Source organism: Dryas octopetala, chromosome 5 (genome assembly GCF_963921425.1).
Source record: "Dryas octopetala chromosome 5, drDryOcto1.1, whole genome shotgun sequence".
NCBI lineage: Eukaryota > Viridiplantae > Streptophyta > Magnoliopsida > Rosales > Rosaceae > Dryas > Dryas octopetala.
In genome coordinates this window covers 854,200-878,824 of record NC_141370.1, presented here as the reverse complement: position 1 = coordinate 878,824, position 24,625 = coordinate 854,200, and the positions used below count along the sequence as shown (strand labels likewise).

The 24,625-nt window shown below is 36.3% G+C and overlaps 1 non-coding gene across 1 annotated transcript; it reads left to right on the top strand.

Annotated features, from left to right (window-relative positions):
- Positions 1-4,713: 4,713 nt before the first annotated feature.
- On the top strand, positions 4,714-4,792 carry TRNAR-ACG (transfer RNA arginine (anticodon ACG)). Its single transcript has one exon. It is a non-coding gene; the product is annotated as a tRNA-Arg (tRNA).
- Positions 4,793-24,625: the final 19,833 nt, after the last annotated feature.

The following is a 24,625-nucleotide window of genomic DNA, read 5'->3' as shown; positions in this document are numbered from 1 at the left end:
AACATTATGACCCTAACCCAAAATCAAAGGTTAAATACCCTATTTCTAATCATGTGTCTCTACATAGGCTGTCCCCGTCATGTGCATCATTTGTATGTCAATTATCCACTGTATCTATTCCAAGTAATGTGCAGGAAGCTCTCAAAGACCCCAAGTGGACTCAAGAAATGAATGAAGAAATGAGAGCCCTCGAGAAGAATTCCACTTGGGAGATGACTACCCTTCCTAAAGGGAAGAGAACAGTGGGTTGCAGATGGATATATACAGTAAAGTTCAAGGCAGACGGCACCATTGAAAGATACAAAGCAAGACTAGTGGCAAAAGGTTACACTCAGACTTATGGAATTGACTATAGAGAGACCTTTGCTCCTGTAGCCAAGATCAACACAATTCGGGTGCTTCTTTCTCTAGCAGGAAACCTGAATTGGCCATTACACCAGTTTAATGTTAAAAATGCATTCCTGCATGGAGACCTAGAAGAAGAAGTCTATATGGATCCCCCTCCAGGATGCAAGATGGGGTCCAATCAGAGCAATATGGTGTGTAAACTGAGAAAGTCTCTTTATGGATTAAAGCAATCTCCTAGAGCATGGTTTGGAAGGTTCAGCAAATCAATGAAGAATTTCGGTTACAAGCAAAGTAACTCAGATCATATTCTTTTCTTGAAACATAGGAAAGGTAAGGTCACTGCCTTTATTGTGTATGTTGATGACATGGTGGTTACAGGGAATGACCCAGAAGAAAAGGCAGCATTGCAACATTATTTAGCCAGTGAGTTTGAGATGAAAGATCTCGGTGCTCTGAAGTATTTTTTGGGTATTGAAGTGGCTCGTTCAGAACAAGGAATATTTCTATCACAACGGAAATATACCCTTGAAATTTTGACTGAAACTGGAAAGTTAGTTTGTCAACCAGCAGATACTCCAATGGAGGAGAATCATAAACTTGGTGAGTATCCTGACCAGGTACCTACCAACAAAGAAAGGTATCAACGGCTTGTTGGTAAGCTAATCTATCTATCACATACTAGACCTGATATAACATATGCAGTGAGTGTGGTGAGCCAATTCATGCATGCACCGAGTGAAGCACACATGGATGCTGTGGATAGAATTCTGAGATACTTGAAGTCAGCTCCTGGAAAAGGGTTGATGTTCTCACACCATGGTCATCTAGATGTTGAGGGTCATACTGATGCAGACTGGGCAGGTGCTGTTACTGACAGGCGATCCACATCTGGATACTTCACCTTTGTGGGAGGCAATCTGGTCACTTGGCGGAGTAAGAAACAGAAAGTAGTGTCAAGATCAAGTGCTGAAGCATAATATAGGGGTATGGCATATGGAGCATGTGAGCTACTCTGGATTAGAAACTTGTTGAAAGATTTGGGATTCAAACCCAAACACGCCATGCAATTACATTGTGACAACAAGGCTGCTATCGACATTGGACATAATCCAGTGCAACATGATAGAACCAAGCATGTTGAAGTTGACAGACATTTCATCAAAGAGAAAGATCATCGAGGTATCATTTGTTAAATCCGAAGATCAACTCGCAAATGTTCTCACCAAAGCAGTCAAAAGCAGAATTTTTTACAGCTCACTTAGCAAGTTGGGCATGGACAACATATATGTTCCAACTTGAGGGGGAGTGTCAAATGAGCTGTACATTCCTAGTTAGTCTAAAAGAACAAAGTCAACTATGTGATTCTCCAAGATTATAGGATCATGATTGCTCTCTGTATTTATTTGTTTCCTAGAATAGTTCCCTAAGGGCTGTATATAAACCCCTTGTATCAGTGCATATTAAGATACAGAAAAACATATATTTCACCCACTTTAAGACCGTCTATATAGAGGAAATTCATCATTAATATCTTACATGGAAGTTGATTTTGGAAGACATAGATTCTTACAAGTTTTGCTACATTATCATTTTCTAGGCATTTGTCTTGGACTTCAACTCCTTTTTGAGTCCAGTGAGGAGAAGGGATCAAGTCAGTTCTTGATGCCTCAATTTTTAATTAAATTGCTTTGTCAACTTTTATAACCCATTGTGTGCATGGAATCCAGACATGGAGTATTCACTTATAGTATTATTCACCAATTTTTCTTTGTCACACTGGAGTGGTACTATTTGCTTTACTATATTATTGGCATACTGAGAAACTAATGAGCATGAGTAGATCCATTAATGGAGTTATGATGATAATGATAGCCTCAAGCAGTTGTTCTTATCATAATAATAGAATTTAAGTTGTTCTCCCTACATTACTTATCCCATATTACTTATGCTAGGTTATTGCTTGTCTTGATGTGAGGACAAATGACAAAGGAGATCTTGTTGTAACCAAAAGAGAACAGTATGATGTAGGAAAGCATACAAAAGAGAATGAGGTATTGCAATAATACTTGACTGTTGCCGTTTATATAATTCAGGTTGTTCTTTGAACCTTATTTCTTGGTGTACAGTGTCACTATTAACACAACATTAGAAATCATCAGCCAACGGTGGCATCATTATTTATCATTGTTGAAACTTGGGGATTGAGTAAAAAAAGGAGAGCATACGACCCTATCTGATATGCCGCCATGGTTGAATAAGTGACCAAACTACAAAACAACGGATTCATTCGGGAGGTGAACTACCCTAATTAGCTCACTAACGTGGTCATGGTGAAGAAGAACAATGGGAAATGGAGGATGTGCGTGTATTTCACGTATCTAAACAAGGCATGTCCCAAAGACAGTTTTCCCCTGCCAAGAATAGATCAACTAGTCGATGCCACGACAGGGCACAAACTCCTCAATTTCATGAATGGTTATTTCAGATACAATCAGATCCGCATGCACCAACCCGATCAAGAAGACACAACCTTCATAATCGATCGCAGCATGTACTGTTACAAAGTCATGCCCTTCAAAGTCAAAAATGCTGAAGCCACCTACCAAAGGCTGGTTAACCATATGTTCAAATCTTCCATAGCTGGAATGGCCCTTATAGAATCACAGGCATCGTCAAGCCTGACACTTACAACTTGGCCACTTTAGCTGGGAAACCTCTCAAACATAGCTGGAATGTTGAACATCTCAAAGTTTATTACCAATAAATTGTAGTCAGGATCGAGGACTGTCCGACCTGACATTCCTTTCACCAATGAATAGATTAACACTTTTCATTCTCATTGTGACTTTCATCTTTTGAAGCAAACATTGGGGACTTCTATCCCTACACACTCCCAATACAAAGGAAAAATCTAAGTGTTTCCTTCAAAAACCTAACAAACCCCAAAGGTCTATAAAGACTCCTGGCCGAGCTGAACAATTCACTCGACAGGCAATAGATTGCAAGGTCTTTAAATACCTCATGTCGAACTATCCAAAGTCCGATGTTCGACATGAAACAGACTCAAAGGTCTTTAAATATCCTGTGCCGAGCTGGCGTGCTATATACAGCCCGACGTTTGATATAATACGTACAGATAGGTCTATAAATGCCTGTGCCGAGTTGCCGTGCTATATACAGCTCGACGCTCGACATGATACAGACTTATCAGGCTAATAAATATCCATGTTGAGCTGACGTGCTCTATACGGCCCAACGCTCGACATGATACAGACTCATCATGTCTATAAATATTCGTATCGAGCTGGCGTGCCATATACAACTTGACGCTTAACATGATACAGACTTATCAAGTCTATAAACATATGTGCCAAGTTGGCGTGTTATATACAGCCCGATGCTCGACATGATACAGACTTACAGGTCTATAAAAACCCTTGGCTGAGCAGAAGTGACTTACTACAGCTGCTTAATCTCTTATCGTCCTTTCGAGCCGATCTAAGATTATATATCATTCAAAATTCATACTTATTTTTCACTATGTTCGCCTAGCCGATCTGAAAATATGTTGTAATAATTTTAAAAAATATAATTTATCATTTAATTGTTATCAAGATCGCCAAGCCGAGCTGATCTCATTTATTTCACCAGGTTATTATTTGTTTGTTATATTTGTCTCAATTTTGGTCTCATTTGCCAATCTGAATTCACAAAAACTTAGAACAATAATACTTGAAATAAATTAACTGAAAACAAAGGCTGTTCAACAAAACACCAAATCTCGAGCCACACTTCGACTCGGGGCAAAACATAAAATTTAAAAATACAAAATAAAAACAAGTCAAACAACAGGCTCTTCAGTTGGCCCCTTAAGGATCAGCTCAACAGGTTCCTCGATTGGCTTCTCGCTAGTTTGCTCAACTTCGGGAACTGGAAGAATCTCAGGCGCATTACCTTCGGGGACTGGAGGAATCCCTGTATTTGGCTTGGCAGAAGATGTGATCACCCCGGTTTCAACTTGCTGATCAAGCAGTGAAGACTTGGTGGTTAAACTCTACTGCGGTGTCAATACTGTAGGGGAGGTCCTGCGGAAAAATAGCTCGACGCCAGGATGATAAAAAGCTTAACAACTCTCATTTTTATTACTTTTTCAATATGAAAAAGAAAAAAAATTAAAAATTAAAAGGTCTTCTTATTCAAAACCCCAATCCAATTATGAAATCCCTTATCTCCCACTTCACACCTCAGAACGCACCGTTCTTATATAGAGAGAGGCGCTTTCACATCTTCTTAACCGGAAACGGCTGGGAAGAGGAAATGTTCCTTTTTTTTAGGGTACTCCCGGGAACAGATCCAGTGAAGATGGGGTGGGGCCTGTAGCTCAGAGGATTAGAGCACGTGGCTACGAACCACGGTGTCGGGGGTTCGAATCCCTCCTCGCCCACAACCGGCCAAAAAGGGAAGGACCTTTCCCTTTGGGGGTAGGAAAATCATGATCGGGATAGCGGACCCAAAGCTATGGAATTTGGGCATGGGTCTTTTGTCGAAATGGAATGGGCTCCTATTGCTGACCGTCCTGGGTTTCATCCTTGTCGTCAGACTCGACCAAGAAGGATAAGTCCCAATCTGGTTGCTTAGCCTTGATCTCAGCCATGATCTCCTGGTACCCTTCAAACTGAGCCTCAGTCAGCTCTTTTACCCTTCCAGCCTCATCTTGGCAGCGAACCTCGACAACCTTCTGGTCCGCCTTTTGAAGGTTGCGCTGAAGCTCATCGGCGAACACGGCCATATTTGTCACTTTCTTCTTGGCGATCACCAATTCTCTCCCAAGCCGAGCCACATTCTCCTCTTTCTTGGTCAGCTGGGTTTGCAGATCGGTCGCCCGTTCATGTTCTGCCTTGGCCTCCCGCTCGACCTCAGCTAGCCTGCCTCTCAAGTCCTGGTTTCTCTCCCTACTTCTCTTCAACCTCTCCGTAGTGTCCACTGCAGCATGAGCCACCTCAAACAACCTACCTCTCAAGTCCTGGTTCCTCTCCCTACTTCTCTTCAACTTTTTCATTTTGATCTTTGAAAATGCATTTGTTTATTTTTCAAAGAAAGAATGATTTGATTCTATTTAAATGTTTTAAATAGGTTGCCATTTTTTGATTGAATTATTTATTTGGGCAATAGCCAATTCGGCATGGGCTTAGGCCATTAACAAAATATACTTGTTTTTGATTTGATCGATTGTATTGAATTGTTTGAGTTTTGTTGAATTAGTTGAATGTGTGATCAGCTGTTTTAGTGATGCTCACCCTTACATAGTTTGTTAAGTTGCAGGAAACCTATAGGACAAGAGAATGGTTAGCTTCGTAGACGTTTCAGATGCGAGGGATGGAGGTTTGAAAGTAAAGAGATTTCACCAAGGATTAGCATACCATCACCACCCACGTCCGTATACTCGAGTGACGACGAAGATGACCTAATCATGAATGAGCTAGTACTATCCCTTTTATTTATCTTTTTATTTTAGTTGAGAAGTTTGAGGAATTGATTAATTAAGGATTAATATGGCTCAGTTACTTATTTAATATTTGATACTTATTTATGTTGATTCGTCTACACCAAAACTTAGATTTTAAATTATAGTTTTCACTCTCACTTGGATTTCAATTTTTTATTTGATGTCTTGTTTATTGATTTTAAAACAAAGGGTCTCCCTTCATTTTCTTGAAATTGATTTATCTTGGAAAGTGAATAACTAAAGTTCACCATTTTACAAAGCTTGTATTTGCGGTTTACTCTGATTGTTTGTTATTAAAATAAAAAAAAAATGCTCCACTGTTTTGGAGTTTACTTTGTTTAAATTTTATATCTTACATTGATCTTTGATCTTGGCATGTTCTTACTTAGGATTAGTGAGAGTATGTCGAGGTTAAAGACCAATGTGACACTGCCACATGCCCAAAGTGCTAGACCCCATTTTGGGGTGTGACACACCGAAACAAGGTCAAGAGTGTGGAGCACTCAGCCGTTCAATCAAAATCAACGGACGCTCCAGATGTTGCCACGTCAGCGCCTTTTTTTATTTTGAATTTCTGAAATTGATTTTCTTTTTCTTAAATATATTTTAACTTAAGAAATTCACTAAAAATTCATCCGGATTCTGAAAAATATTTTGAAAAATGTCACGGACTTATGATGATGTGTACCTATTTTTCTATGGCCTCAAAACAAATTTTTGAGCTCAAGAAATTTTATGAAAAATTCAATACCTCAAATAAAAGTTATAGAAATTCAAACTAATTATTAAATCAATAATAAATCACCAAAAATAAAATAAGCTTTAGAAAAATTATAGAAAAATCACCAAAAATCGAAATAAATTTTTAAATATAGTTGAAAATTTTGAGATCTCACAGCGCAATAGAAAGAGTCGCTTCGCACTCGCGGGAACGAGCATGGAGAGGCTAGTTAAACTATAAAGAAGATGGGTGTGATGTTTGAACTTCTAAGGAATCCAAAAACGGCCAAGGTTGTTGATAAAAGAGTGTCTCGCCGTTTTGTTTTAATAAATGCTATCTGACCATTTTTTACTTTTCCACATAATTGAGAAAAGCTTCGGCCCAAATGACTTTTAAAAAAATAAAAAAAATAAAAACGGAGAGTCTTGCCGTTTTGTTTTAATAAATGCTATCTGACTGTTTTTTACTTTTTCACATAAATGAGAAAAGCTTCGGCCGAAATAACTTTTTAAAAAAAAAATTAAAATGGCCGAGCTATTTTGATGAATAAATAAAAGTGTTGTGATTGTCCGGATTTTGATAGAGAAATAAAATAAAATAAAATATTTATAATAGGCTAGGTTGTTTTTCAAGTGAAAACGACCTTTGAAATAGTGTTTTTTCTAAAATGCAAATGGTCGGGTAGTTTTGAGAAATACTTAAAAGGTAGTTTCGGCCACGGGTTACTCATAAAAATTGGACTGAAATATTTGGTTATTATGAATCCGGTCAAAGGTCAAAATTTGAGGTTCTAACACCATTTTCAAACCATTTAAGGCCGAATTTTTGTGAAATTAATCTACCTCACTTATTTAAGTGAGGAAACAGTGCAAGAATTAAAAGCAATCAAATCTATTTCAGATTGAATTTTTCCCCGGAGATAGAAGTCACCCAAAGGCCAAATTTTTCGCTCAATGGTTGACCTAATTCAAAACTCGAAGTTTGAATTTAAGGGAGGTGTATTCAATCTAGATTTTTATAAACTTTTGTATACTTTTTTTAAATGATAAGACTTTCGTAAAGTTTGCAGAGTTGTATTGACTCTTGTAGACTCTATATAGACTCTTTAGAATTCTATATTGAGTTTAAATTGTTTAATGGAGTTTGTTAGACTTTTATGACATAGTTTGATAGACTTTTATTGACTTTTAATATTAAATTCTACGGCTACCATTGAGTTCATACTTACAGTAAGATTTTTTTATGTTTATATTAAATAGAATTTGAATGCAAAGCAGTATCAGTTTTCCACCAAGGTAATGGACACGAATGGCTTTAACCATGTGTTAGTTTCTAGGATTTGTTATATTGGCTATTTTCCTTGTCAAAACCATTGTATTTATTTTTATTTAATCACTCACAAGCTCTAGGCTAGATTAAGGACAAGATCAGTTGTATTGAAGAAGTCAAGGATGAACAAAGACTCAAGGTATACTGCACTTCATTCATTTTATGAAAATAACAGTTTTTTGTCTATTTGACTAGTCATTCACTGAACATAAAGAACAATGTTTTTCACGTACAGTGGTTGATACTTAAGTCACAGTCAATACAGTGGGGCCATTTCGGGTTTTACTTTTAAAGCCCATTTCATTGAAAGCCCATGTTCTGTTTTTTACTAAACATGCATGTGCATTGCACATGGCTTGGTTCCCCTACTGTATCAATCAGATCTGATTACTTCTTTGCCATTCACGCCACACACCTACACACATCAGCACTATTCATCATCTTCCCCATTTCTGATTTTTGCAAAATAAAGCAAAATTCCTTTTTACAGCTCCTCATTCCTATCCTTAGTAATACTAGGATACCCCTCTAGGACAAAGAGAATATGCCCCTTATTCGTCTCTTGTGGATAGTCATTGATTGGCTTCCACGTGGCTCGGGCAAACATGGAAATGGTGTGTGTGTGTACGGGTATATGAGGTACTCTGTTCAGATCTTTTTGGTGGGTCTATGAGCATTCTCAGTGGGTATTTTCGTGGTTTTCATGCCTGGGTATTTTCAGGGGTGAGTGCTCATTTTTTATCAAGTTAGAAAATCTTCATTTAATTCTTAAAAATCAAAAAGATTTTCTGAACTTGTTTGTTTCATCTGAAATTCTAAATGGGTTTGAGTGTTTAAATCTTTTTATATATTCTTCAAACACATTCATTTTAGATTTTAGTTGAAGGATTCAATATCAACCTTTTCATGCCTCTAGCTTGAGAAGGTTGATCTTCTTTTTTAAGAATCCAACATTGGCATATCATGTTCATACATTGATGAATCTACTGGGCTTGGTGTGAATTGGTGCCATGGGTTGATGAGCTTGGAGTTGGAGCTGCCTTCTTCATGAATGACCGATTGCCTTGCTTATGGAAGTTGCACAAAGGGGTAAGAAAGCTGCCACTTAGTCTAGGACTTAGTGATTGAGCTTGTGTGCTGTGTGCTCCCTTTGTATTGAACTTCTTATTTAGTGGATTGCTTGGTCAGCTGGAAAGACCCCCAGTTTTTAACCGTTAGTGGTTTTCTGGGTGAACAATTGTGTGGCTTGTTTGTGATCTGTTTTCCTATGTGTTGCTGATTATTAATTCGAAAACATCTTCACAAGATCACACACTTCACTTTAGCATGTTAACATAGACCATGAATGCTAAATGAAAGTTTGTTAAATCTGTCCACACACCACTTTAGTTGTTGATAGCACTGGGATGCCTACATTGATGGATCCTTTGAGTGCATAGGGTGTCACTCAATTACCTGGTGTGTTCTGACTTGTGGTATTTACTGAAGTTGATTTAATTTTACAAGTAAATCTGGAGGTTCAGATTTTAGTTACTGCATCGTCAGAGTTGTGTCTGTTTGACTAGTTCATGAATGATCATATAAAATTAAAATTGGGGTCCGATCACTGAAAGTGAATTTAATCAAGTTAATTAAGTGAATAGATCACCTAAATTAAACTTTCAATTGGTATCAGAGCGCTACTCTAAAAGCAAATAGAGAGGTCCTAGGGTATTGTTTGTTTTCTAGGTGTGTCTAGATGGAAAGAGATCGAGTCGCAGGGTCTTGCAACTCTCCTCCATTCTTTGATGGCAGCAACTACGCTGCTTGGAGAGAGAAATTTGAAATTTTTCTTGATGCCTATGACGAGTTGGCATATGAGTATCTCACTGTTGAGTGGATCCCTCCCACACGAACTGTTGATGGGATTGAAACTCCTAAGCCTAGGTCCGAATGGTCTTTAGCCGAAGTCACGGCCTCTAGCTCTAACAAGAAGGCTAGAAATGCTATTGTCACTGCACTATCTTCCTCACAATTTGCACACATACAACATTGTGTCACGGCTAGGCAAGCTTGGAACAAACTTAGGGTTGTTCATGAAGGGGACAAACAAGTTAGGTCACTTAAGCTTCAAATGGTACATGCCAAATTTGAAGAAATTAGGATGAAAGAGTCCGAGTCATTTTCCGAGTTCTATGAAAGGTTGGAAGCCCTCACAAATGAAGCCATGTCCCTAGGTAAACCCTATGAGGAGTCTACCATTGTCCAAAAGGTTCTTAGATCTCTACCTAAGAGATTTCAATCTAAGAAACATGCAATACAAGAAGTCCAAAATTTAGATGAACTCAAAATTGGCAAATTGGTAAGAAAGCTTAAAACTTTTGAGATGGAACTTGAAATGGATGAAAGGGACAGCAAGAAGTCAAAGGATATTGCTTTGCAAAGTGTCAAAGAGATGAGTGAAAACTTGAGTGAAAAATCATCCATATCCGATGATGAGGTTGCCCTTTTTGTCAAAAGATTTAGACGAATTCTTAGAAATAAAGGGAGAGAAGCTAGGACTAGTGGTAACAACTTTAAGGAGTTCAAATTCAAACCTCAAGGAGAGAATTCATTTGAGAGAAAACAAGAGAGGAAGTCTAACTTTAAAGAAGGAAGAACAACCAAGAGAGATATGAAATGTTACACTTGTGGTGGAATAGGTCACATAGCAATTGAATGTGCAAATAATAGAAAGAATTATTCTTCAAGTAAGAATAAAGCCATGAAAATCACTTGGAGTGATAGTGAGAGTGATGACTCAAATGATTGTGAGTCTTCTTCCGATATTGAGGGTGATGAAGTTGCATTTGTTGCATCAATCAAGGAGATTGAACAAGTTGATGGTGGGTCTGACTCAGAATCTGCTCCTGATGATGAGTCTTACACTGCACTTTGTGATAAGTATGACTTACTTTTCATCGAAACTCTTAGCATAAAGGAAGAAAATCAGAAACTAAAGAATGCTAAATTGAAATTGTGTGAGAAGATTGAGTCATTAGAGAGTGAATTAGAAAGTGTGGCTATCTTGAAACAAAATTTTGAGAGTCAAGTCAAAGTGCTCAAGGAGAGCAACATCTACTTTAAATCTTTGAATGAGAAACTTAAAAAAGAAGTACATGAAGCAAATGAGAGCATTGTTGAGCTCACCATTGGAGCTGAAAAGGTTGATAGGATGCTTAGGATTGGAAAGCATCATGGGGACAAGACCGGTTTGAGTTTTAGTGAAAATAGTCCTAGTGTATCCAACACAAAGACAATTTTTGTCAAGTCAGAATCTGATCATAGTGTCAAAAAAGGTCTAGGTTTCATTGACATTGGTCAAAATGCATCTCATTCTAAGTCAAGTCAAGCTACACCAAGTGTCACAAAAATTGATTGTTCTACTTCACTTAGAAAAACAAAGTTTGTCCCGGTTTGTCATTATTGTCATGTCAAGGGTCACATTAGACCAAATTGCAACAAACTTAGAGGAAAGAAATCAAGTGAACCAAAGAGAAATATTTCTCTACAAGAGCAAGTGAACAATCTACTCAAAGAGGTAACCAAAATTGCCTTACTTGTCACCCCACTTCCCAAAAATAAGCCAAGTCCACATCAAAGATGGGTTGTGAAGAGCTCCACTAAATGTCTAGTAACCTTGAATGTTTTTTCAGCCACTAAGAGGAACATTTGGTACCTAGATAGTGGGTGTTCCAAACATATGACGGGAGATAAGGAGGTCTTTACCTCACTTGCTCCTTATGATGGTGGTAGTGTGACTTTTGGAGGAGGTGAGAAGTCCTATGTGAGTGGAAAAGGGGTTGTACACATTCCCGGTATACCCGAATTGAAAAATGTAAGATTTATTGATGGGTTGAATTCTAATTTGCTTAGTATTAGCCAACTTTGTGATGAATGGGGTGGTGAAGTGTGTATGTCCAAGAGTAGATGTAGAATTGTTGACTCCCAAGGAAGGGAGATCTTGAATGCCCCTAGGTCTAGGGATGATTGCTATGTGTTTGATGGCAATGTTGGAAAAATTGAGAATACTTGCAATAGAGCTATTGATGACACTAGCTCTCTTTGGCATCAAAGACTTGGTCACATTAATGTTCATGATCTTTACAAGTTGTCTAAGCATGAGGTTGTTAGAGGTCTACCAAAGATAGGAAAGCCTGAAACTTTTATTTGTGGTCCATGTCAAATGGGGAAACAAACCAAAGAACCACACAAAAGAGTCAAAGACATAGGCACCTCTAGGACACTTGAACTAATTCACTTGGATTTAGTTGGTCCTGTCCAAACCTTGTCAATAGGTGGAAAGAAATACATTCTAGTCATGGTAGATGATTTTTCTAGGTACACTTTGGTGTCATTTCTTAAGGACAAGTCGAAGACATTTCATCATTTTGTCAAGATTGTGAAACTGCTGAAAAGTGAAGGTATGTCAAGTCTGTCAACCCTGTCCAGAATTAGATCAAACCATGGAACTGAGTTTGAAAACTCTCAATTCGATGAGTTTTGTTGTCAAATGGGTATTAAACATGAATTCTCAGCTCCAATAACACCCCAACAAAATGGAATCGTTGAGAGAAAAAATAGGGTTTTGATTGAGATGGCAAGAGTGATGTTGAATAGCAAAAATCTTGCTAAACATTTCTGGGCTGAGGCGGTCAACACAGCATGTTACATCATAAATAGAGTCTACCTTAGGCCGGGAACCAAAAAGACTCCCTATGAACTGTGGAAGGGTAGGAAACCTAAGGTTACACACTTTAGAGTGTTTGGGAGTGCATGTTACATCCTTAGGGATAGAGAACATTTGGGGAAATTTGATTCTAAAAGTGATGAGGGTCTGTTTTTAGGCTATTCATCCAACAGTAGAGCTTTCAGAGTTTTCAATTTGCGAACAAATTCTATGATGGAGTCCATAAATGTGAAAATAGATGATCATGATGCATCTATTGAAATGGCTGCAGATAAGGATGGATTGTTCCCTCAATCTGATCCTAAAGAGGATAATTTGGTTAAAGAAGAGTCCAAGTCAGGCAGTGATGAACTTACTGATGACTCAAAAAATGTTGAGTTTGATAAGTCAGAGAGCGAACAAAATGACAAAACCTTGAGTGACAGATCTGAAAAACCAAGATGGGTGAGGTGTAACCATGGTGAAGATGTAATTCTAGGTTCTTTAGACCAGTCAGTTAGGACTAGAAAACAAATGGCAAATGAACTTGCTAATGTGTGCTATGTGTCCATTGTTGAACCTAAAAATATCAAAGAAGCACTCAATCATGAGGAATGGGTGAGTGCAATGCATGAGGAATTAAACCAATTTGAGAGAAACCAAGTGTGGACTCTTGTAGAAAGACCAGCCAACACAAATGTCATTGGAACCAAATGGATCTTCAAAAATAAATCTGATGAATTTGGGAATGTAGTTAGAAACAAGGCTAGACTTGTTGCTCAAGGGTACTCTCAATTAGAGGGTATTGATTTTGATGAGACTTTTGCACCCGTTGCTAGACTTGAGTCCGTTAGGTTACTTTGTGCCATTGCATGTCATCTTAGGTTCAAATTGTATCAAATGGATGTTAAAACAGCGTTTTTAAATGGTTACTTGAATGAGGAAGTTTTTGTGGAACAACCAAAAGGTTTTGAGGATCCTCACATGAGAGATGGTGTTTATAAATTGAGGAAAGCCTTGTATGGGCTGAAGCAAGCTCCAAGAGCTTGGTATGAGAGACTCTCTCATCACTTGTTGTCCAATAGGTATCAAAGAGGGTCGGTTGACAAGACCCTATTTGTAAAAAGGTTAAAAAATGATGTCTTGATTGCTCAAGTTTATGTGGATGATATTGTCTTTGGTTCAACTTCAAATTTTCATGTTAAGAGATTCATTGATGTAATGTCTAGTGAATTTGAAATGAGTCTACACTACAACAAAAGAGGCCTATAATAGCATTTAATTATAGCATTTTTTTCAAAAGTGCTATTATATTTAATATAATGGCTTAATTATCGATTTACCACCCAAAATTGTAACTCATTCCCACTTTACCACCTGAAAGTTTTTTTGTCCCAGATTATCACCTATAACTTACATCCATGTCCCATTTTACCTTGTTCCGTCAACAATTCCGTTAATGCTGACATGGCGCGCTGGATGTGTGCCACGTGTCACAATTTTTTTGTATTTTTTGATTTTTTTGATTTTTCTATTTTTATAAACTTTGAAAATTAATTAAAAATAGCTCCGAATTTAGAAAAATACACGGAAAATTCCTACCGACTTGTCTTAACTAGTACTAATTTACTATGGGGTCAAAATGCCAATTTTCCCTCTAAAAATTTCCAAAAAATTTGGAAAGTCCAAATTTATTTCTAGAAAATTAAAATACTCTAGACTCTTTGAAAATTCATAGAATAATCTCCCGAACTCCAAAAAATATGAGGTCTGCACCGTTAGTCTTCTAAAAACTAACAATACCTTTCTCGTGAACACTTGCTACCCAAAAGACCTCTCGGTCTTAGAGAAAAATAAAATTCCCTATAAAATAAATTCTAGAAAAATTCTAAAATTTCTGTAAAGTCTCGAAATAATTCTCTAAAACAAGCTTTTGGTAATTTTTCAAAATAATTTTGAGAATTTTTCCAAGAGTTTACGAAAATTCTAGAATTTATTTAATAGAGGAAAATTTATTTTAATTTTTTAGAAATAAATTTGGACTTTCTAATTTCTTTGAAAATTTTTAGAGGGCAAATTGGTAATTTAACCTTATAGTAAATTAGTGCTAGTCAAGACGAGTCCGTAGGAATTTTTCGTGTATTTTTCTGAGTTCGGAGCTATTTTTAATTAATTTTCAAAGTTTATAAAAAAAAATGCGAAAAAAAAAACAAAAGATGTGACACGTGGCGCACATCTAGCGCGCCACGTCAGCATTAACGGCCAGATCGTCAGCATTAACGGAATTGTTGACGGAACAAGGTAAAATGGGACACGGATGTAAGTTACAGGTGGTAATCTGGGACAAAAAAACTTTCAGGTGGTAAAGTGAGAATGAGTTACAGTTTTGGGTGGTAAATCGATAATTAAGCCTAATATAATTGTAGTTTTACTTTCTAAAAACGCTATGGGTAATGAAAGCTAACACGCGGCACATGAAAATTTAGGCGCGGGCCTGTTTGGTTTTATTTATTTTTGGCTTATTCATACCATTGCCCCCTGTAAGATACACTCTTTTTCACTTTGCCCCTGAAACTTAAATCCTCTCAGTTTGCCACCTGAACTTCGCAAAGTTGTTGCAAAAGACCCTATGCCGTTAACTCTGTCAATTTTTCCGTTAAAAAAGCTGACATGGCACCTATATGGCATGAGTGAGACCCTTTTTTAGTTATGTAAGATCCATGTAGACAAGCAAAATTATAAAAAATTGACATGGATCTTATTATTTTTAGTTTAAAAATTATTTTTTTTGTCCACATGGATTTTACATAACTAAAAAAGGGTCTCACTCATGCCATATAGGTGTCACGTCAGCTATTTTAACGGAAAAATTGACAGAGTTAACGGCATAGGGTCTTTTGCAATAACTTTGTGAAGTTCAGGTGGCAAACTGAGAGGATTTAAGTTTCAGGGGGCAAAGTGAAAAAAAGTGTATCTTACAGGGGGCAATGGTGTAAATAAGCCTTTATTTTTTCTTTTCAAAACTCTGAAGGAGAACAGAGAAAGTCCATCTCTTCACTTTCCTACTTTCTCACCCCTCAGTTGTCACTGTCTCTCTCCCTAGCAGCCCTCTCTCCCTCTCCGGATCCACTCTCTTTCGCCTCCCTCTCGCCAAACCCCAAACAACTAAAACACAAAAACTCAGTCACTCTCAAAACCTAGTCACTGTCTCTCTTTCAGTCTCTCAGACTCTCTCGCCGTCTAGTGCCGCCCTTTCTCTCTCTCTCTCACTCATCTCGCCGTCTCGCGCCGGTGTCGCCCTCTCTCTATCTCTGTGACTCTGTGACTCTGTCACTCATCTCTCTCAGTCTCTCAGTCTCTCGCCTCTCATCTCTCACGGTCTCATCTCTGTCGAAGGTCGCAGCTCCAAAACTCAAAAGGTATGTCATCTCTCTCTCTCTCACTCTCATATCTCGTGCAATTTTAATTAGCGTTTGATTTGGGGATTCATGGGTTAGGGTTCAATTTAGGGTTTTTCTATTTAATCAATTAGGGATTTTTGTATAATTGTTTTTTTGTTCACTTCTTAGGGTTTGATTATCGGCTTAAACAGAGGGATTTAATTTGATTATCTGCATTATTTTCCTTGATCAGTAAAATGTTGTTTGGTTATCTGCGTGTAATTGATTATCTGCATATTTGATTATATGTTCTGTTCTATTCTGCATAGGGACTAAAATGTTGTTTGGTTGTTTGATTAGTAAACTAGAAAACTCATTTGGGTTGGGTGTTATTAAATAAATTGTATTTATGGGTTAGTCACGGTTCGTTTATTAAGTTATGTTGGCCTCTGATTTCCACTGCAATGTCCTTTAATTAGGAATGTCAACAATGGATGAGAGTTCTAGAGCTGAAGCAGTCACAGAAGGGGTTGATCCTCCTCAAACAGCCCCACAGCCCCCAAGGCCCTCAACGACCCCACAATTCAAATGTGTTTGAACTTTTTTAAATTATGATATTCCTTATCAAGTGTGGCTAATCATTCTTTATTTTGTTTTGATTGGTTTAGGTTTCTTGTCTTGAGCAGGAGAGTAGCTCATTATATGTTAAACATTTCCGGTGAACAAAAGCTTCTATGAGATTTTGGATGGCTGGTTGATTCAATTTTTGGATGGCTGTTTGATTCAATTTTTGGATGCCTGTTTGATTCAATTTGGATGAATGGATGAATGAACAAAAGCTTATGCGTTTTTTTTTTTTTTTGTCAGCTTGTTATGTTTAGAAAGGCAGCTTTGGTTTATTTTCAGCCTTTTTTCATAATAATAAAGTATGTATAAATATGTAATGCTTTTCTTCTAATGGTTATTTTCCATGTCTCTTTTCCTATCGCTTTTTTTTTTTTTTTTACTTTTTTTTTACTAAGCAGGTTGGTTTATTATAGAGCAAATGCATAAATTTTTTGGATTATAGGGATCATTGGACATTGGTTATCATTGACCCGTATGCTGAATTGCTTTATCACTTAGATCCTATGTTAGGTGAAGTATAGAGTTCTAAAGAATATTTGCAGAGGGATGAGGTTGAAACAGTATTGTTAATAGACATCTCAATTCTCAATCTTTTACAGGGACTTTGCCATATTAGTGAGTTGAGTTCAAATTGGCTGGAAAAAGCTGAAGATGTAAGCACATAATTTTTTTAAATTTTTTTTATTATTTTCTTGTATCTGTATGTAAGGATCATGGTCTATTTTCTTATTAACTTTCTGGTCTATTTTTTTATAGGCTTTTAAAGTCATAGACCATGTGGAAGTTAAAACCTATTGAGGTATGGTTTACTATTCCTGTCTCCTTTGCTTGTTTTTTTTTTAATACTCTCTTCTGCTATAAGCAATTCCAAACCTGCTGAGAGTGATGTTATTGCTTTTTTTAAATATTTCAGTCAAAGGAAAAGTCACAGACTTGAAACTTGTTGATGCATACTTGGAATGAAGTTTAACTTGTTGATGCAGTCATCCAAGATTACGTAGAATAGGAAAATGTTGGTAATAGTCTATTTATTTAATTGTAATATGTAGGTTTGTAAATCTTGTGTTTTGTACTTGCATATTACAATTGTAGTATGGTAACTAATGTATACCTTTTTTTTTTTTCCGAACAGATTACACAATAGAATTAAGTACTGATTGTCATTATAGTCTATATGATTTGTTTGTAGCATATTATGATGAAATTAACTAAGTACAATTAAATCTTTTTTATTAGGTATTTTTACAATGATTATTTTACTTTCTAATAGGGTTGTACACTATACTAATTTTTTACTAGTTTTAATGGTATAATATAATAAGATGTATGCATATAGTTTTAATGGTACTACACTTCCAGTAGATAGGATAGTATTCTAGATTTCTAGTGTATAGCATGTGCTATATATACTGTGTAAGTGCAAAATAATAAGGTGTGAATATTAACATATAAAATGGTCTTCATAGTTCATACTAATATATATTGTTTATTTATTTATTTTTTTAAAACATAAACTCATTGGGCACATTTGTAGTAGATGTGCCATGTCCCTAACAGTAATGTGTCAGGTCATGTCTGCGCATTTGTCAACGTGATCATCAGAGGGAAGACACAATTACTACTTGTATTTGTGTATCTGTGTGTGTGACACAAATATCAAGGTTGTGCCCCATCTTTATGAGTAACGCCAATACCGGTCACAAGCATATAATTGTGGCCGCAGCGTTACCAATGACATTAGAGCATGATTAATTGTGCTTTTTGAAACAAATGACACAAATATAAGCTTGTGCTTTGTAAAGTTTTTTCTTGTAGTGAGAAGTATGTATAAGTTTGAGATTATTAAGCATGCCACCTAAGCTTTTGTTTTCTTGGATTGTTTTGGTCATAATTTTTCACTTCTTTTTTTTCCCCAATGGATATTTTTTTCCCCAATGGATATACTTCAAACTTTCAGGTTCCCATTATTTGGAAAGAAATACCAGCTGAAATTTGCTAATGATAGCTGTCCTGAAACCCATTGCTTGGTTCATTTCCCAAGCTTCATCAGGTTTAGTCTTATTTCTGTCTTATAATGTTGCTTCCAAAGTTTGTTTCTGATTTTATGTTGTTTTGCTTAGTCAAACGTACATATTACTTTCTGGCATTACCAAAGTTTCTTTATTTTCAAGGCTTGCATATGTTGATGCTCCTTAGTTTAAGATGGCTTTCTCACCTAAACTTTTTTGGTTTGAACTTGATTAAATATAATACCGTGCCTTACTATGCTTGTAGTGGTCTGGTCAATCTGATTAAATTAATAAAGAGCATTGAGACTTTTCTTTCCTTTGTAATACTTGGTGCGCTACAAGTACAATCAAAATCTTAATTTAGAACTATTCTAAAAAGCTGTTCATCCGCATCATTTTTCACTTCATAATAAAACATTACCTGATATAGAAACTCTTTTACAGGGGTGGAATGCATTTCATGGCATCCAATAATGACTGTGGTATAAGAGAATATGCCATGGAAAAGTTTCAGCTTTTGAATCAGTTTCTATTCCCTTGGTCAGTGAATGTGAGTCATCTTAAGCACTTTATTGAATATTGTGGATTTGTGGGTTTCTGTATTTTAACCTATACATATTTGTCTTTACCCTTCAACTTTCTATATTCGTGCATTGAAGAGTATTATGGCTGATATATTGGCAATTGTTGAGATATCAACTTGGAAGTCAAGCTCTCTCTTTAATTCTTCTTTGGTTCAATTCTTTGGTTTTGTTCAAGAGGACTTTTTATAGGTCAATTCTTTGGGGTGACCTACATATTGTCCCTTGTTTGGATGCTGCCTTGTCGAATCTGACTTTTCAATGCAGTTTTTTTATGGGAAAAAAATAATGGTTTGTTTTATCTACCTTGAAAAGTACATTAGTCATTTGAATGTCTTCCAAATATGTTATATATATATATATATATTTATCAGTTGGTCATGAACCTTGTGTATGAAATTAAAGATTGGCCAAATTGGAAAAATATTCTATTAGTTAATTAAATATGAAGTAGATATGGGCCAACACAATTCGTTTGTTTGGTTTTGATTTCCTGCACAATATATAGATATGCTAATATGGAGGGATAATGTGAATCGATATAACATGTGTTGATTTAGCTAGCTCAAGCACTTGTTTTGATTTAGCTAGCTCAAGTACTTAACTTATGGTGTTCTTCTTGTATGCTAACTCAATTACCCCATTCTGATTTTTTATAAGTGTAATTTTGTTTTATTAGTTTCTTATAATTGGTTTTTTCTTTTGGCAGCTTAGAGACACTCAGCTATTGGAATTGGACGCTTGCTTATGAGAAGTAGCATATTGATTTAGGTGTGTTTGTTACTATAGGGCCTAATATATGTATTACTTTTATATAGGGAAAAAAAATGAGACATTATTGTACTTGTGGAGTCTTATGTAATACACTTAATTGATTCTTTTGAGGTCATTTAATGAGATGTGTCTTACCATTTACTATTGACAACATTATATAATTTACTCTTGAAAGCAACAAAAAAATGACACGGGAAAAATGCTATGGAAAAGGTATAAAAAGAACTATAATAGTATTATAAACACTAGCAGCACATATGATAGCATGTTTGTTACTTTAAAGCCTAAAAAAAAAATTTTGGAGGCACCAAAATATGTAATCAATAACTATTATGTATTTGTAAAAATTAACAATAGCATTTTAAAATTAAAATGCTATAGTAATAATTATTATAGCTTCTTTAAAATGCTATTAAACGCCACAATAATAGCACTTTAAAAACGCTATTGTATATCTTTCTACAACATTTTTAAAACGTTATTATATAGATCTTTTATAGCGTTTTTAAAACGCTATAGAAAGGAAATTTTTTTATAGCGTTTTTGAAACGCTATAATAAACCTTGGGTCTATTATTGCGTCGGCTGTCATAGCGTTTGCGATAACGCTATAAAAGGGCTTTTATAGCGTTTTTTGAGTGCTATAAAAGTCCTTTTTTGTTGTAGTGCTAGTTGGTGAAATGAATTTCTTTTTAGGGCTGCAAGTTAAGCAAGTAGATAGTGGGATATTTATCTCCCAATCTAAGTATGCTAGAAATTTGGTCAAAAAGTTTGGGCTTGAGTCTTCCAAAGTGGCTACTACTCCAATGAGTAAAAGCTCCAAACTTCATAGGGATCCAAATGGTAAGCAAGTGGACCAAACCTTGTATAGAAGCATGATAGGAAGTCTTTTTTACCTCACAGCTAGTAGACCGGACATATCGTTTGCGGTAGGAGTGTGTGCTAGGTTCCAAACTGATCCCAAAGAATCTCATTTGTTTGCAACAAAAAGGATCATCAAATATGTAAGTGGAACTCTTGACTATGGGTTGTGGTATACCCATGATACCAACACTAAATTGGTTGGATTTAGTGACTCTGATTGGGCTGGGTGTAGTAATGATTTGAAGAGCACCTCGGGTGGTGCTTTCTATGTTGGGAATAACTTAGTATCTTGGCATAGCAAGAAGCAGAATTCTGTCTCTTTGTCGACTGCTGAAGCTGAATACATAGCAGCAGGGAGTTGTTGTACACAACTCATTTGGATGAGACAAATGTTAGCCGATTATGGAATTGATGAGAAAACTTTTCTCATCTATTGTGATAACATGAGTGCTATAGATATCTCCAAGAACCCGGTGCAACATACTAGAACCAAGCATATTGACATAAGACATCATTTCATTCGAGATCTTGTGGAGAGTGGAACTCTTACTTTGACTTTTGTTCCTTCTGAACAACAACTTGCAGACATCTTTACAAAAGCTCTAGAGAATCCAAAGCACATTAGTCTTCGGAAGTCAATTGGCATTTGTACACATGCATAATTCCTTGTAGTTAAATGTGCTTCATTGTTTAAGTTTCTTTTATTTGGTTAAGTAGTTTTTCTTTTAAAGAAAATAACTACTTTGAAAGGTCTTAACATTATTTGTCACACTCTCTTTGATATTCAAAAAGGTTCTTGCATAACATGAGTCATGTCAATAAGCATAATCCCTCCTTTTGGTCAAATGTTAGCCTTGAGATTTTTTTTATTTAACACTTTGTCATAATCAATCAAACTTGTTAAATGCTTTTCAAAGAAAATTTGTTTGAGGATGCAATTTAGCCCTTCAATATAATTCCTCATTTGTGACCCATCTTCAGCTAAACTTTCCTCATTTGAACAAATGTGCACCATACAAAATAACAAAAAAAAAAAAGAAAGTGTGACCAAAGAAGTCACGGCCCTAGGGAGAAATAAGGTGTTTTTATGGTGTTCTAGGGTAAAGAGTCGCAAAATTGGACCAAATCATTGCACTTAACTTGGGATGTGCCTAAACAAAACAAATGAAAATAATTTTCTCATAGCCATTGTCATGAGTTGAAAAACTTTTCTTTCAAGATTTGTTCCCAAATTAGAAATTCTCGAGTGGTTAAATTCTAATATCTTGTTGTGGATGAAACTTATTTAACCTCTTTGGTTGTCTTTGACATTGTTTTTCCATCTTGAACAAGTCTTGAATGCTAGCATTGACCTCCCTATTTCCCAAATATGCTTATTTTCTTGCACAAAATTTTGCAATTTTCATTTTCCATATCTATTAGAGTGTTGACTTTGATGGTTAATTCTTTTCAATTGTGTTTGTTGTTTTGTCAAATTTTTTTTAAAGATAAAATTCCTGAAGCACATCTAACTCATAGATTTATTCCTTGTGTGTCATTACTTCCAACTCTTCCAGGATTCCTCTATCTCTTTGTCAAACCACATGGCTGTTTTATGTCCCAGTTCTGTTCTGTACGAACTTTGTCCATTTTGACTGGTCTGCAGTCGTCACATACAGTCATTTTAACACGACCATTCAGCTCTTTGGGTTACTGTTCATTAAAGGGCATTTCAATCCTTTTTGCATGCCTATTTTCTTCTCTAGCTGCCCCTCATATTATATGTCTATATTCTGCAAGCCCGGTATTGAGATGCTGCAGCTGCTGCAGATTATCAGCTTTAGGGAGAGTTAGCTTTTAGGGGGAGTTAGTCTTTAGGGGGAGTTCATCTTTAGGGGGAGTTCAAATTTCAGGGAAGTTATGACATTTACTTCAGTTCCTTTTTGATCATGTTGCCATTGATTTTTCTTGTACATTTTCCAACTCTATGCTCTCTTGCACTTCACTCTTCTTTTTATGTATGTCCTTTTGTCTTTCCATGACAAAAAGGGGGAGAATGTATTTGTTTAATCTACATTGCTTGCTGTATTTAAACTGCATTGGTTGCTGTACTATCATATTTTGTGTTGTGCAAGTACTTCTTCTTGCAGGTACATTATAACATAATGTTGGGCTGAGTGTTGAGAGTCTTGTGAGGTGAATGGGTTGATGTTTTGTCAAGGAAAGCCAAAGGGGGAGATTGTTAGTTTCTAGGATTTGTTATATTGGCTATTTTCCTTGTCAAAACCATTGTATTTATTTTTATTTAATCACGCACAAGCTCTAGGCTAGATTAAGGACAAGATCAGTTGTATTGAAGAAGTCAAGAATGAACAAAGACTCAAGGTATACTGCACTTCATTCATTTCATGAAAATAACAGTTTTTTGTCTATTTGACTAGTCATTCACTGAACATAAAGAACAATGTTTTTCACGTACAGTGGTTGATACGTAAGTCACAGTCACTACAGTGGGGCCATTTCGGGTTTTACTTTTAAAGCCCATTTCATTGAAAGCCCATGTTCTGTTTTTTACTAAACATGCATGTGCATTGCACATGGCTTGGTTCCCCTACTGTATCAATCAGATCTGATTGCTTCTTTGCCATTCACGCCACACACCTACACACATCAGCACTATTCATCATCTTCCCCATTTCTGATTTTTGCAAAATAAAGCAAAATTCCTTTTTACAGCTCCTCATTCCTATCCTTAGTAATACTAGGATACCCCTCTAGGACAAAGAGAATATGCCCCTTATTCGTCTCTTGTGGACAGCCATTGATTGGCTTCCACGTGGCTCGAGCAAACATGGAAATGGTGTGTGTGTGTACGGGTATATGAGGTACTCTGTTCAGATCTTTTTGGTGGGTCTATGAGCATTCTCAGTGGGTATTTCTGTGGTTTTCATGCCTGGGTATTTTCAGGGGTGAGTGCTCATTTTTTATCAAGTTAGAAAATCTTCATTTAATTCTTAAAAATCAAAAAGATTTTCTGAACTTATTTGTTTCATCTAAAATTCTAAATGGGTTTGAGTGTTTAAATCTTTTTATATATTCTTCAAACACATTCATTTTAGATTTTAGTTGAAGGATTCAATATCAACCTTTTCATGCCTTTAGCTTGAGAAGGTTGATCTTCTTTTTTAAGAATCCAACATTGGCATATCATGTTCATACATTGATGAATCTACTGGGCTTGGTGTGAATTGGTGCCATGGGTTGATGAGCTTGGAGTTGGAGCTGCCTTCTTCATGAATGACCGATTGCCTTGCTTATGGAAGTTGCACAAAGGGGTAAGAAAGCTGCCACTTAGTCTAGGACTTAGTGATTGAGCTTGTGTGCTGTGTGCTCCCTTTGTATTGAACTTCTTATTTAGTGGATTGCTTGGTCAGCTGGAAAGACCCCCAGTTTTTAACCGTTAGTGGTTTTCTGGGTGAACAATTGTGTGGCTTGTTTGTGATCTGTTTTCCTATGTGTTGCTGATTATTAATTCGAAAACATCTTCACAAGATCACACACTTCACTTTAGCATGTTAACATAGACCATGAATGCTAAATGAAAGTTTGTTAAATCTGTCCACACACCACTTTAGTTGTTGATAGCACTGGGATGCCTACATTGATGGATCCTTTGAGTGCATAGGGTGTCACTCAATTACCTAGTGTGTTCTGACTTGTGGTATTTACTGAAGTTGATTTAATTTTACAAGTAAATCTGGAGGTTCAGATTTTAGTTACTGCATCGTCAGAGTTGTGTCTGTTTGACTAGTTCATGAATG